Source organism: Scylla paramamosain, chromosome 14, assembly GCF_035594125.1.
Source record: "Scylla paramamosain isolate STU-SP2022 chromosome 14, ASM3559412v1, whole genome shotgun sequence".
In the NCBI taxonomy this organism is placed as follows: Eukaryota; Metazoa; Arthropoda; class Malacostraca; order Decapoda; family Portunidae; genus Scylla; species Scylla paramamosain.
The window spans coordinates 21,690,294-21,704,697 of record NC_087164.1 but is presented as its reverse complement, the minus strand read 5'-3'; the positions used below and the strand labels follow the sequence as shown (position 1 = coordinate 21,704,697).

Sequence of the window (14,404 nt, the reverse complement as noted above, 5' to 3'; positions counted from 1 at the left end):
GGCGCCAGTTTAAATCCAAAGAGAAGTCAATGATATTCGTATACATTCAGAGGAACTAACGATGCTGGTATACATTCAGAGAGCTTCATAGAATCGTGGCATAAATCTTTAGGGCTTAGTGGTCCCAGTATGAGTCTAAGTAGGGGGTTAGTGGTCCCGTATACATGTAGAGGACTTAGTGGCACGAGCATATATAGAAGGGGTTTAGTGCTACAGAAATACATGTAATTTTTTTGTCTTATCTAGGCTATATAATTTTATTAGACTATGGTATAATGATAAGTGTCTAAAAATCTTCAAAAACTGTAGCTGAGTGAAAGGAACCAAATAATCATATACTAAGTGAACACAACAGATCCAAGTCCACCAATAAAGACGAAAAAAAACATAACACTACCTGATATATTGATCCTAATGAGGTTATTTGTGGTAAGCTACGTCTAATCTTGAGCGCTGAGCCTCAACTCCTTGCCCCTGTACTTTCAAGACTCCTTTCTCTGTCCACACTGACGAGGTTATTCAATGGTAACCTACGCAGTCTAATCTTGAAAGCCGAGTCACCCAATGCTTAACAGACTTCATCACTCGCTCCTTTCGTAACCTCTGCATACTTCTCGTTGTCCAAATTGACGAGGTTATTTGTGGTAAGCTACACTACACCCAACACGTAATACTTAACTTTTCTTTTTCTTTCGTCGTTTCCCTATTGGCGCTATGTACGAATCTCCTCCAGTTGTTTTTGTCCCTTGCACTGTCCTCACCAAACACAACAACTCGCTCCCTTTGTACCCTCCATCTGCCTTTCGCTATACAGATGAACGTCGCGGGAGAGAGAGAGAGAGAGAGAGAGAGAGAGAGAGAGAGAGAGAGAGAGAGAGAGAGAGAGAGCACAACCGTGACATTGGAAAAGCCACTACAGCAATAAACATATCATTCTCGCACCGATAACGGATTTTATGACTTATGACCACCGCTGGCCACATTGAGAAGAGAGAAGAGAGGCGGTAGATACAAAAGAGAGCGGCGCGCACACACACACACACACACACACACGGACCTGAGCCTCACATCACATGCTCCAATGACCGTCAGGATTTCCAAAACACGATTTTTCGCACCTCCATCGTTATTAACACACGCAGGTATCACGGGTCCACGAATAATCTTAAGCCGCCTCCCCAACAACTATATTTCTTTCCTCGTTCTCATCCACACCTACTCCAGCGTGAAGTTTTTTTTATTAGGGTTTTGTTTAGGTTAGTGGTTCTTTACACTTATCGTATAGATTTTAATTAGGCCTATGTTATTTTTTTTCCTTTCGTTTCTTTCTTCAAATTATCAACGGTTTCTCTCCTCTCTCTCTCTCTCTCTCTCTCTCTCTCTCTCTCTCTCTCTCTCTCTCTCTCTCTCTCTCTCTCTCTCTGTTCATGCTTACAGATAAAGAGGTATAATGGTGGTGGTGGTGGTGGTGGTGGTGGTGGTGGTGGTGGTGGTGGTCGTGGTGGTGGTGGTTAGTAGTGCGGGTACTGGTGTTGTTCTTGTTATTATTATCATTATTACTATTATAGTTGTTGTTGTTGTTGTTGTTGTTGTTGTTGTTGTTGTTGTTGTTGTTGTTGTTGTTGTTGTTGTTGATGCTGTTGATGTTGTTATTGTTGTTGTTGTTGTCACTGTCACTATTATCATTATCACTGTTGTCGTTATTGTAATAGTTGCACTACTACTACTGCTACTACTACTACTACTACTACTACTACTACTACTACTACTACTACTACTACCACCACCACCACCACTAACTGTATCAAGAACACACCAAAAAAAAAAAAAAAAACTATATAGACCACCGAATCTCAAGGTATCTTCCGTTCATCACATGTACTCTATACCACAACACCTATAGACACCACCACCACCACCACCACCACCACCACATTCACACACTCCACTGAACGAGATGACCCCGCAAGGACCCGCTAGCCACCACCACCACCACCACCACCACCTGCCCCGGACCATGAAGAACCCTCACTCTGCCATCTTTCGGTACTTTCCCACTACACACACACACTAGATACCCCAACCTCCCCTCTCTCTCTCTCTCTCTCTCTCTCTCTCTCTCTCTCTCCTCTCTCTCTCTCTCTCTCTCTCTCTCTCTCTACGACCTCTGTAACCTCTTTGTGACCTCTTCATGTACTCCCGTTTTCTTTCTCTTTCGTTTTCTTCTTCTATTCTTTTGTGCAGGGAGAAACATAATTAATTTCATCCTCACGTCTCCCCCCTCCTCTCTCTCTCTCTCTCTCTCTCTCTCTCTCTGATTCCTCGCACCTACCCTTCCAATCACAGTTCCTCGGTTCCTCCTCAGACCTGTAAGCGGCATTAACTGTATAAATAACCGTATAGATAACCGTATAGATATTCTGCTTCCTGAGACAGTTCCGCCCGGACCGCTCCTCCCACAGACACAACCGGAACTCACCCCGCGTCTCAAGCTCCCACGCAGACTCCCACAGTAATTCACGAAGATACGCTATTGAGAGAGAGAGAGAGAGAGAGAGAGAGAGAGAGAGAGAGAGAGAGAGAGAGAGAGAGAGAGAGAGAGAGTAGTGAATTTGTAAAGAAATGATACGGAAGAAAAAGGAATGGAAGAATATTTAAGTACACGAAAATATAAAGAATAAATAAATAAATAAATAAATAAATAAATAAATAACGAAACAACCAGTCGGAGAAAAGAAAGGGAATAAAAGGAAAAATAAAGTAGAAAGAAAGAAAGAAGACACCGTACGGTATAGAAGCAAAGAAGAAAAGAGAAGGACGAAGAAAAAAATAGTGAGACAAAAAGAAAGGAAGAGAAAAGACGTGTGCAAAGAAAAAAATCTAAAGGGCAGAAAATAGAAAACGTGAAACGAAGGGAAGGGAGCAAGATAGGGTGGGAGGAAGTTATGGGAAAGGGCACTGGTGATTAAAAAAAAAGCGATGAAAAGAATGAGGAAGAATCCAACGCATGTAAAGGTTGTGGCGCCATCATGAGGCGGAGAATATTCACCATCAGGAGACAAAGGAAGGAGGAAAAAGAATGCAGTTAGATAAATAAACAAATGTGAAAGCTAACACGAGAAGCTGCTAATACTAACACAGAAGAACAAGTGAGTGACAAAAGAAGGTAGAACAAAATTGATACTGAGGTAAGAATGGAATGATTGATTAATTAAAAGGAAAAAAAAAAGGAAGGCGCCACAACATCGCTGTCAAATGGAGCCAATGGAAGAGGAAGTAAGGCAAAAAATGTATAGAATAATGTGGAAATAAACGAGATTTTATACCGCTACCACGAGGGAAAAGACAATATGGTAGATAACACTAACAGAACAGTATTAGGAGAGAGAGAGAGAGAGAGAGAGAGAGAGAGAGAGAGAGAGAGAGAGAGAGAGAGAGAGAGAGAGAGAGAGAGAGAGAGAGAGAGAGAGAGAGAAAAAAAATAACTACAAAGTGGGAGAAGAAAATAAGATAAAAGAAAACTAAAAAAAAAAGAACAGTAAGAGGACAGAAAAAAAAGAACTACAACGAAAGAAAAAAAACAAGGTAAACAAAACTTAAAAAAAAAACAGTAAGAGAAGAGCAGAAAAAAATAACAACGACAAGAGAAAATAAAACAAAATAAACAAAAACTAAAAGAACAGTAAGAGAAGATGGAAAAATAAATCAATTAACACCTCATCATAACATAACCAAGAATGTTGAAAGTGTGACCGATTCAAAGACGAGCGTGAGAAAGCAGATAAGTCTAAGAAAGAGAAAAAATAAAAACAGATCACGTGGAGAGACAAATAAATAAAATCACCACCAGTGCTTCGTGGTGCAGGCGTGAAGCATTACCAGAGCGAGGAAAATAAGCTGCAATTGCGTCGAGCTCTGGATGACTGCACAAATAACAATGGATTCATCTGTTGTTGTTTAAGACAGTGTTGTTATTTTCAGTTAAGCACATTTACAACTCTCCTCGTTCTGGCAGCGCTCCATACATGCATTACGAGTTTTCTTTCCTTTTTTTTTTTTTTAAGTGGGAATTAAAGAAGCCACGTGAGAAAGGAAGAAAGTCAGGAAAGTGAGGAAAGTAAGAATCAAGTGTACCTTACCAAAAACAAAGAAAACGTGAGTCAGTGGCGTAACACTCACGCCCAGGCGGCGATCTGCAAGAAGGAACGTAATCTTAGTAAGAGTTCCACAGTTCACTTACATCTCATTTTATCAATAAGTGTATTCACAGACCATTCTTGAAAGGTAAAACATTTTATTTCAGAGATTATCAAGTAATTCTCTATAGTAAATAACATCACTGGACCACACGATTGTAGCTTAGGCCTTGTATATTGTAACTAGGTAAACACACACACACACACACACCTCATGACTCTTGACTTCCTTCTTCCCTACACTGGTCACACACACACACACACACACACACACACACACACACACACACACACACACACATTTTCTTACTCATCTCGTGACTGACTAATTTTTGTGCCTCTTACAGCAGCGCCCACCTCACATTCGTCTTCTGAGCAGCCCCGCATGACCCCGAGCCTCTGCCTCACTGACGGAGACGCGGCCGGCGGGTGGGTGACGCAGCAGGAGTAGCAAAGGCTGTTCAGCCCTCCAAAACGAATGAGCGGAGGCGGAACACACTTACTCACTCACTCACACTAAATCACTCACTCTTTCACCCACTCCTTGACACTCTAACACTCCTGCTCCAGTTTGCGTCGCGTTAAAATTATGTATCACGTAGGAGCCGTTAGCCACACGCTTCGTAGGAGGTAATTCTGAGTGTATTTGTGTAATGGTAAAGATAACATCAATTTGAAGCTACGGTCAGTTGTCGAGTACCTTACACCACTCACTTCCTCTGTGTTTGTAGTTTTTTCTTCATTGTTAAGTCTCTGATCTAAGAATCTACCAATAATCAGGTTTTGTAAGGAGATTTTGAGCAGATCTTAACTATTTCACTGATGGGCAACTGTTCCTATGATCATCTACAACTTTACGAGCACTTATTTTATATTACATACCTCTAATTAAACAATAATAATAATAACAATAATAATAATAATAATAATAATCTCCCATTTTCTTCTCTTTACGTGTCCATGGATATATCTCTTTACAGAATCGTGTTAAAAAAACGACGACCGTAGCAGTTTAAAGGGCTAATGTTGAAGGAAAAAAAAAAAAAAAAAACAGGGGAGGGTGGAAATGAATGTAAAAGGTTCCTCGACTTCTGACCAAGACTGTAAGTAGGTTATATAGACACTGTGTGGTCATTGTTTCAGAACGCAGCTTATTGCCACTCGTGACTGCCCTAGAGAAGAGTTGCACTTTTTATTGTTATGCTTTATCTTTGAATCTTTTTTTCTTCTTCTTTTACCGATACTGTTTAATAGTTTCATATATAGTATAACGTGCGATTGATTTTTAGAGAATACTTGTCATTTATGAACAAGCACATCATGTTAAGAATGAACGATTTATTTTTTTTTTTTTCCTAGGGTCAAAATAATTAAGTCAAGAGATTTCAACGTTTAAATTTTCTAATAACAACGAGTGAAGTCTCTCTCTCTCTCTCTCTCTCTCTCTCTCTCTCTCTCTCTCTCTCTCTCTCTCTCTCTCTCTCTCTCTCTCTCTCTCTCTCTCAGTAAAAACTAATAACAAATGATAAAAACAGGGAAAGATAATGAGGGGCATGTTTGAGTTCACCGCTGATTTTGCAGTAATAACAATAATATGAAGGTGAGCAGCGCTGGTAATATTTTTGTCAGTTTTATCGAACCACAGAGAGAGACTGAGTTAAATGACTGCCTTACGCTTCACTTTTTATCCAGTTCCTGTGAGAGAGAGAGAGAGAGAGAGAGAGAGAGAGAGAGAGAGAGAGAGAGAGAGAGAGAGAGAGAGAGAGAGAGAGAGAGAGAGAGAGAGAGAGAGAGAGATTTGAGATAAGAAAAGAAAATTAGCAAGCGTGCACAGAAACTCAGATTAAAACGAAAAAAAAATAATCAGTATAATTCTCGAGGAAATAACATTGGGGTTATTAATAAGCCTTGGAAAAAGATAAGTATATATTTGGTAAGTTACATAAAAATGGTGTTGATTGTTGGAAGAAGTACATTAATCTCCATTATAAAACAAAACTTTCCACACACACAAAAAAAAAAAAAATAGATAAAACCTGATTAGTCATTTCCTTGGGACCGAGAGAGAGAGAGAGAGAGAGAGAGAGAGAGAGAGAGAGAGAGAGAGAGAGAGAGAGAGAGAGAGAGGGGGGGGGGGAGAGAGGGGTTATGTGAAGCAAGGAAATTTGTAAAAAAGTGAACAGAAACACAAATTTTGAAGAGAATAAAGAAAAACAACAACAACAACAACAACAACAACAACAATAACAACAACAACAACAACAACAACAAAGAAAACACGAGCAAGAATAGAGAGAGAGAGAGAGAGAGAGAGAGAGAGAGAGAGAGAGAGAGAGAGAGAGAGAGAGAGAGAGGTGGACGGGCGTGACTAAGACTTCCACAGCACCTCCCGAAGACCTCATCCCGCACCACCTCATGCAGGCAGGTCACGGCCTCGCTAGGGTCTTGTTGTCATAAGGCGCCGCCCGCTGGGAAGTAACACACGCGGGTTACATTTACCGAGGTGAGGTGAGGTGAGCAGGAAGGGGAGACGCGTCCTCTGAACCAGTGCAGATGCGAATGTAAAGATGTTATGTAAAGATACTGAAATCATAATAAAAACTGAGAAAAAAAGGAAATCAGCTTTTTTTGTGTGTGTGTGCGATATAAGGAAACTGTCAACGAAAAGAAATAAATAACAAAAAATAAAGGAAAATAAGATCTGCCAAATTATCGCTTTCAAAAATTAAAAGCAGTTAGAGAGAGAGAGAGAGAGAGAGAGAGAGAGAGAGAGAGAGAGAGAGAGAGAGAGAGAGAGAGAGAGAGAGAGAGAGATGACGTAAAGAAAGACATAAGCAAACATAAGATTATAAAACAAACACCAAATATGCACAGGAGTAAAAAAAGGAAAATAGAAAAATCAAACAGAGATGAAAGAAAGCACGATAACAATGAAAATTAAATAAAACAAAAAAAAAAAGACAAGGAAAGTGGGTGTCGACAAGAAGGAAAGGGAAGGATGCAGGAAGCGTCTTGTGAAGGATAAACAAACCTACGTACGGGATTATTCGACCTGCTTTGTGATGCTGTGAAGACTTAAAGATGAAAACATACACACACACACACACACACACACACACACATCTCATACTTACATAAGCAGTGACCTCCATCTCTCCGTCACATGACCTCCAGTTCACCCCACGAAGGTAATCACTCCCATTCACTCTCCTCTCTCCCTCCATTATTACCATTATCGCTGACCCCCGCCCCTCCCTGCCCCGCCCCGCCCAGCCCGCAGGCAGCCCGTGACCCACAGCACACCCCTGCCACGGCGTCCCCTTCCTGATATGATAAACACTCCCTTATTTCCTGAAGTGCACACCTGAGATGATGATGGTCACGTGTAGGGGAAAGAAGTCGCCGCCAAATAAAGTGTCTCATACACACACACACACACACACACACACACACACACACACACACACACACACACACAATGGAATCACCTACCTGTTTTCGACTTGTTTCTATTTTTCCTCTTTCTTACGACTTGAACTGTATGAGTATCAAGGACACCGAAATGAAACCGGTTTCTCTCTCTCTCTCTCTCTCTCTCTCTCTCTCTCTCTCTCTCTCTCTCTCTCTCTCTCTCTCTCTCTCTCTCTCTCTCTCTCTCTCTCTCCTTCTTTTTATGATTCTCTTCCTGTAGTTTTTTCTTTTTTTTTTTTTTGGCGGGGGAGTCAGAGCATTTATTTATGGTACTTTTTTCTCTTTTTGTCATTTTTTCATTTCCTTGGCAGGACTCCTTACGTTAACACACCACACACACACACACACACACACACACACACACACACACACACACACACACACACGGGGATCACATACCAAGGCCACGGGGCGGCCGGTCCAAGGGTACATACTGTTTGTCAACATTGACTTGTAGTTTTTTCCGGGGCTGCCAGCCCGGGGTGGACGACCTCCCGCTGGCAGCCTTCGGAAAAATGCCACGCTTGCTGAGCGAAGAAAGCAGAGCAGGCACGGCTTTCTTCCTTTCCTTCACGCTATTATCTCCCTCAGCATTTTACAGTAAAGCTTGCTTTACACTGTGACTTCACCATTCTTCGCGACATGTTTATACTGAGAACATTACCGTTCATTTCAACAGTCAACAGCCACCCCGGTGCTTCCCCCTCCAGCATGGGAAGTCTGCACAGCATCCAGTGACGCTAAACAGAGATCTCATGACCCGTGCACCAGGACCGTAACTCTAAGAAATGTCATTACAGTAATTCGCCGCGGGCCCGGGGGTCACGCCGCCACCGACGAGACAGAGTTATACACTTGTCATCACGCACAGAATTCCTCTTCCTTCGGCGTGCGAGGCGACGTTTGTCAGTGCCAGTGTCACGCCGCGCTATGGGTGCAGCCAACACACCGAGAAACACTCTTGAAACCGTTCTAACTGTGTACAGCATTTTGGAAGCTTCCATCGCCTTATCTCAACTAGTTTTGCCAGCTTCTAGTGGAAGTTACTGCAGTTTTCAGGAATGTTTTCATGACTGTAGTGATATTTTGCCAACCACTCTGCACCTTCAATGGAGAGGAAATACCCGTGTGAACCAAGCTAGTCATCTCTGTGGCCTTTAATTATAGTCCTAATGAAAGAACGGAGCATTTTACAATTTTCGTGTGTGTGTGTGTGTGTGTGTGTGTGTGTATGTGTGTGTGTGAATATTAGTGTTTATAGCGTAAATTTGTTGTTAGACTTTGTAATAGCTAATATTCACGTTTTTCTTCTATTTTATGCATGTATCGGTCCAATGTTGTTTTGCATATTAATATTGTTTATTTCACTACACGAATAAAACTAATTACTAATTCTCCTAACATATCATATTTTGCAATTACTCAAAGTGGTGATGTCATAGAGCCAAGTGAATTTCATGTCCATAAACGGAACAGTAATTAATATATGAACTAATGAACTTACTAACAGCACCGCAAAGACCCAAGAACTGGAGATGTGATGGTCTGAAGCAGCTGTCATATATATTTTTTTTTTCTTCGTGCCTTTCAGGGAGTTTATATCAAGAAAATCGGTTCAGGGGAAAAATTAGATGGGTAAGGAATTCCGCTCAAAATGCCGTTCCCAGATAATAAAATAGAAGTATGAGGACTGAGAAAGGGAACTCAATTTATTTCCTGAGATGTCTTAATACTTTTTTTTTTCCTTTTCTGCCTGAACGATTTTGTAGAATGTGGTGTCAGTGTCCTGGGCAACTGTGCTTTGGAGACATCCACTGCTAGCACTCTATTGCTCAATTTCAGCAGCGTTACGAAACGATCTCGTAGAAAATATAGAAAAATTATGACAATAGATATCCTAAAAATGTTTAATTGGTTAGTTAGTTAGTTTGTTTGTTTTTTTGTTTGTTTGTTTGTTTGTTTGTTTGTTTGTTAGTCAGTCAGTTAGTCAGTCAGTCAGTTAGTTATTCAGCTTAAGTAATTATTATAAATAGTCTATGAAAGAAAAAGGAAATTGAAACGATACAAAAAGAAACTAATTTCAGAAAAAAAAAATACTAGAAAAATGTATATCTATTATTTTTTACTAAAAACGAAAAAAAAGGAAAATACTATAAAAAGAAAAACAGACAACTTAAACAAAAACACAAAACAGAAAACAAAATTAAACACAGAATTATGAAAGAAACCAACGCAAAAATAATTTATCGAACCCAACACAACGACGAAAATAATACAAATACTGGAGCAGCAAAAATTGTTCCTAACGGAGAAATACATGAATGCAATCAACGGCGTGACTGCAGCGAGGAAGCAGAGTGTGTCACAAAGGCAACTGTAGCAGCGACTCGACAGGGGCTGGCCGGGGACGAGGTGGAGGAGAAAGAGAGGCCCAGGCGTGACATGAACATAACACCAAGCTGGTCCAGACTATCATAACACTCGCATTACGCTCCACACGTCGCTCAGATTCTTTATGCTGTCAGCTTTAACGTTTTTATCCTCCTCTGCAATGTCTTCATGTACAATTTTTCCTTTTTTTTTTTTTTAGCATTTTGTTCTGCTGCATTATTTTTTTTTTTTTTTTACGGTTTAGGTGTGTGTGTGTGTGTGTGTGTGTGTGTGTGTGTGTGTGTGTGTGTGTGTGTGTGTTTTCAAATTTCGTGTTGTATCCCTCCCACCTCTCTTTCCTTCTTTAAGTTCCACACATTTTCATAAGTTATGCCAGTTTTTTTCTTAGCTTTTCTTTTTTTTTCTTTCGCTTTTTACTTTCTTTTCCTTTTATAATTTTTTTTTCGCGCTGCACGCAATCTACATATTACGAACTTCAAATATTCTCTCTCTCTCTCTCTCTCTCTCTCTCTCTCTCTCTCTCTCTCTCTCTCTCTCTCTCTCTCTCTCTCTCTCTCTCTCTCTGTGTGTGTGTGTGTGTGTGTGTGTGTGTGTGTGTGTGTGTGTGTGTGTGTGTGTGTGTGTGTGTGTGCAGCAGCCATTCGTCTTCCAGGCCACTCAGTACTTAACCAGACACAAATAACTTATACTAATCACTCATTACTGCCACGTACTTTCTCACAACCTGCCTCGCCCACCGCCTCGCCTTCCTAGAGACCCAATGACCGACTCGCTTCCTCCCTCACTCACTCTATTGTCGCCCCGTGAGTCACAACAGACGGGCAGTTCTTGTAAAGGAATGTCACGGGTGAGATAATGTGGCTACGAGAAAATAATGGTAAGGAAAGATGTTCAGGTAATGTCTAAGGAAAAAATGGCAAAAGAAGAAGTCACTGGGAACTGATGTAATATTTGGACTGGGGCAGAGCGCTGATTAAAATAATGGTAAGTTGTGAATTGGTTACATTAGATTTCATGGTTTTATTGGGCTGTTTTTCCTGTGTGTTTTTTTTTTTTTATTCTGAGGTATTTTTCATACGTCTTTTGTTCCTGCATACGTATATATATTATCCAAAAAAAAAAAACTGTATTGCGACATATTTTTCACACATGTACACGATTCAGGTTACAAAATGCGATGAATGAATCACGTTACGTAAATATCAACGTAGACGTAAGGTCCATATCATGTATATATCTAGCTAATTCATACGCTGTGTTTATTCTTTGAAAAAAAAAAAAAAACATTATGTAATATAACGTAATAAATACTTTTGTAATTTCATCAAAAAGCTTATTTGTGTCATTTTGTTCCAAGCTTTCTTTTTTCTAGACTTGTCCTCATTCAGCATCAATTAAATCTATGCATTAATGTCGTCTATGAAAGAATATCCTGCAGCTGTTTTCTCTTACGTAAGCTCACTTCTCATCAGAAATAACCTACTCAGCATTGCACTGCCTCCCAAAACCGAACAAGAACTGGTTTCCTCTTTCTGAAGATCATCTCTTACAAGCAAAAAATTCATGAGTGAAACCTTGTCACCCGGAAGTAAGGAAACAACCTGAAGACTCTTTCACTTTCCATAAGCTTATATATGCAACAAACAATAATTTAATTTGTGTTGTTTTATCGCCAAAAGAAATATGTTGTTTAATACTTCAAAACCACAGCTGATTTCTCTTTCTTAAGTTACCTCCAGACAGCAATAACTGTTCAGTGTACTGCATAAAGTGGCAAGTGATGGCTGTGGTGCACCGCTTTCCTCAGACAGGCTTACCTCACCCACTCTAATTAGTTCCTCTCTGGAGCCTATACTGTGGGACGCATTCCATTACCTCACGCCCGTTTTCCTCTTAACTCGAGGCAGACCAAGGTGTCCTCCCATACACGTCTGCTTCAATGGAGTGTAACCAAAGGGGAACTCACTGGATATCTGACATAGTTTCCAAAATTATCAGAGGAGTTTCATAATTGTACTCTTCGTGTGTGTGTGTGTGTATTTGTGTGTGTGTGTGTCTTTTTTTTTTTAAGTACATGGAAAGAAAAAAAGAAAGAAACGAAGTTGTTCCGAGAATGATAAGAGGGTTTCATTAATGTGCCCTTCATGTTTTCTATTTTAATGTACATAAAAAGAAAGAAGAAAGAAAAGGAACGAACGAAAGAAAGGAGGAAGACAGGAAAGAAAGGAAATTATCGTACATATCTTATTTCAAACTACACTGACACTCTCTACGTAACACGCATTCTTATAAGGAAAATATACGTAAATCAAGACAAAATAGTAATGACATTTTAATAACAGCATAATGACTGCCTGCCTCTGAATACCGCGTGTGTGTTAAGGTAAGATATATGTTAACAGTAATTATGTCAGTGAGGCTTCTCTTCGTCCAGTAATTCTAACCTATGTGACTTGAATTATGACTACGTGGATACGCTCAGATATACGTACTCGTGCACCAGCTAATCGTACACTCTCATCCATTCACTCACTCAGACACTCACTCATCCATCCATCCGCAGACGCATACAGTCACCCAAGCACTTGCAAATATAGCCACACAAACATCTACCAGACACCCACCCCATACATCCAAATACATACCCAAATATCCATCCATACATCCAAACACCTACCCATATACCCATCCACACACCCAAACACCAAAATAACCATCCATTTCCTTCAACCTACATACACCCACACACCAAATCATCCATCCAGACACCCAAACACAGCATTTATTTATTTTTTTTCTTTGTAATGGTCTTCACCCTTAGTCTATTTCCCTGTGCAATAAAAAATAAATAAAAAAAATTACGCATCTGAACACTAGTCCATCCATCCAGCCACTCACTCACCCTCACATTCACACATTCCTGCACCCAGACACCCACCCGGACAATCAGTAGCAGCCAATCAAGGTGACATTTAAGCGTGACGCGCACTGACTGAAGCCTCCGCCGCCACATGCTAGAATATAGAGTAATTGCCTGTCTGAGCCCGTTACCTACTGACCGGTTACCTGCTGCCTGTTTCGAAGGGAGAACCAAGAGGGCTAAGAAGACTCCCCAAGTACGAGAATTATGGTTTGAGGGTCTTGTTCACCTCAGGCACCACTATTATTATCAGTCAGCCTCAAACTCCTCCTTAGCTTGAAATATGGATTTTTAAAAGCTGGAATGGTCATGTCAGGCAGTGTTATTATCGTCACCACCCAGCCTCGAACTCTTCCTCCTCTGCTTCAAGTGTTTCAGGAGAGAGGCATAATGACACCGCCGATGCTAAACTGGTCAGTATTTTTTTTTTTTTTTTTTAAGATTCTCCGTCTGTAGGTTTTCTTCTGTGAGTGAGATGAGTGGGTTTCTCTCTCTCTCTCTCTCTCTACAAGTGAAAAGACTCTCACGTATATACAAATTGGCCACAAGGAGGAGAACTGATGAAATAGGAGACCCGTGCCCATCTCAAGACAACATTGCCGCGGGTGTGGAGGTGCATCCAGCTCCACAAAACCAGCGCAATATCAGACTCGTTTACCGACACCGGATGCATAAGAGAGCACCAAAAGGCAACATGAGTGTGATCACTAATTTAAAAAAGAAAAGCAGTCTTGTCTGAGCTCGCAACAATAGACCACTGTTGTTTGCTGTCTTTTCATGAGTAAAGCTATATGCTAAAGAAAAAAAAATCAAAGAAAAGAAAAATAAATCGCTTGTTGCCACTCGTCTCCTTTGCTCATTACCCCCAACCCGGCAAAAAAAAAAAGTATCAAAGGTTCAAACTTAAAAATAATAATAATAATAATAATAATAATAATAATAATAATAATAATAATAACATAAAAAGAAATCGCTACTTGACCTACAAAAGGGAATCCTGACACAAGACAGCCCCTAAAAATTTTCTAAAAGTGTGCATCGGCCGGGAATCGAACCCGGGCCTCCCGCGTGGCAGGCGAGAATTCTACCACTGAACCACCGATGCTTCTACAAGTCTTCCAAACAGCCAGACTTGAATAAAAACCAAAATGACTACAAACCGAACTACACTTATGACAATACAGTAATGTAATCTTATGCAATTTTGTCTAATTTCACCCTCCGATGCTTTAACTTGTCGACAGAATATCAGGTACAAAATGTTACCAACAAAATATTACAAACAAAACGTGCAGGTGCCGCGCTGAGTGGACGTTATTACCTCAGCTCCATAACACGCAGGTCCATAACTCACCCAGCACCTAGACTACAGGCACCTGAATACCACCACCACCATCACCACCACTACTTAGCTGTACATGACACA

The 14,404-nt window shown here is 40.5% G+C and overlaps 1 non-coding gene across 1 annotated transcript; it reads right to left on the bottom strand.

Moving 5' to 3' along the window:
* Window positions 1–14,012: 14,012 nt before the first annotated feature.
* On the bottom strand, window positions 14,013–14,083 carry Trnag-gcc (transfer RNA glycine (anticodon GCC)). Its single transcript has one exon. It is a non-coding gene; the product is annotated as a tRNA-Gly (tRNA).
* Between the last annotated feature and the right edge of the window lie 321 nt (window positions 14,084–14,404).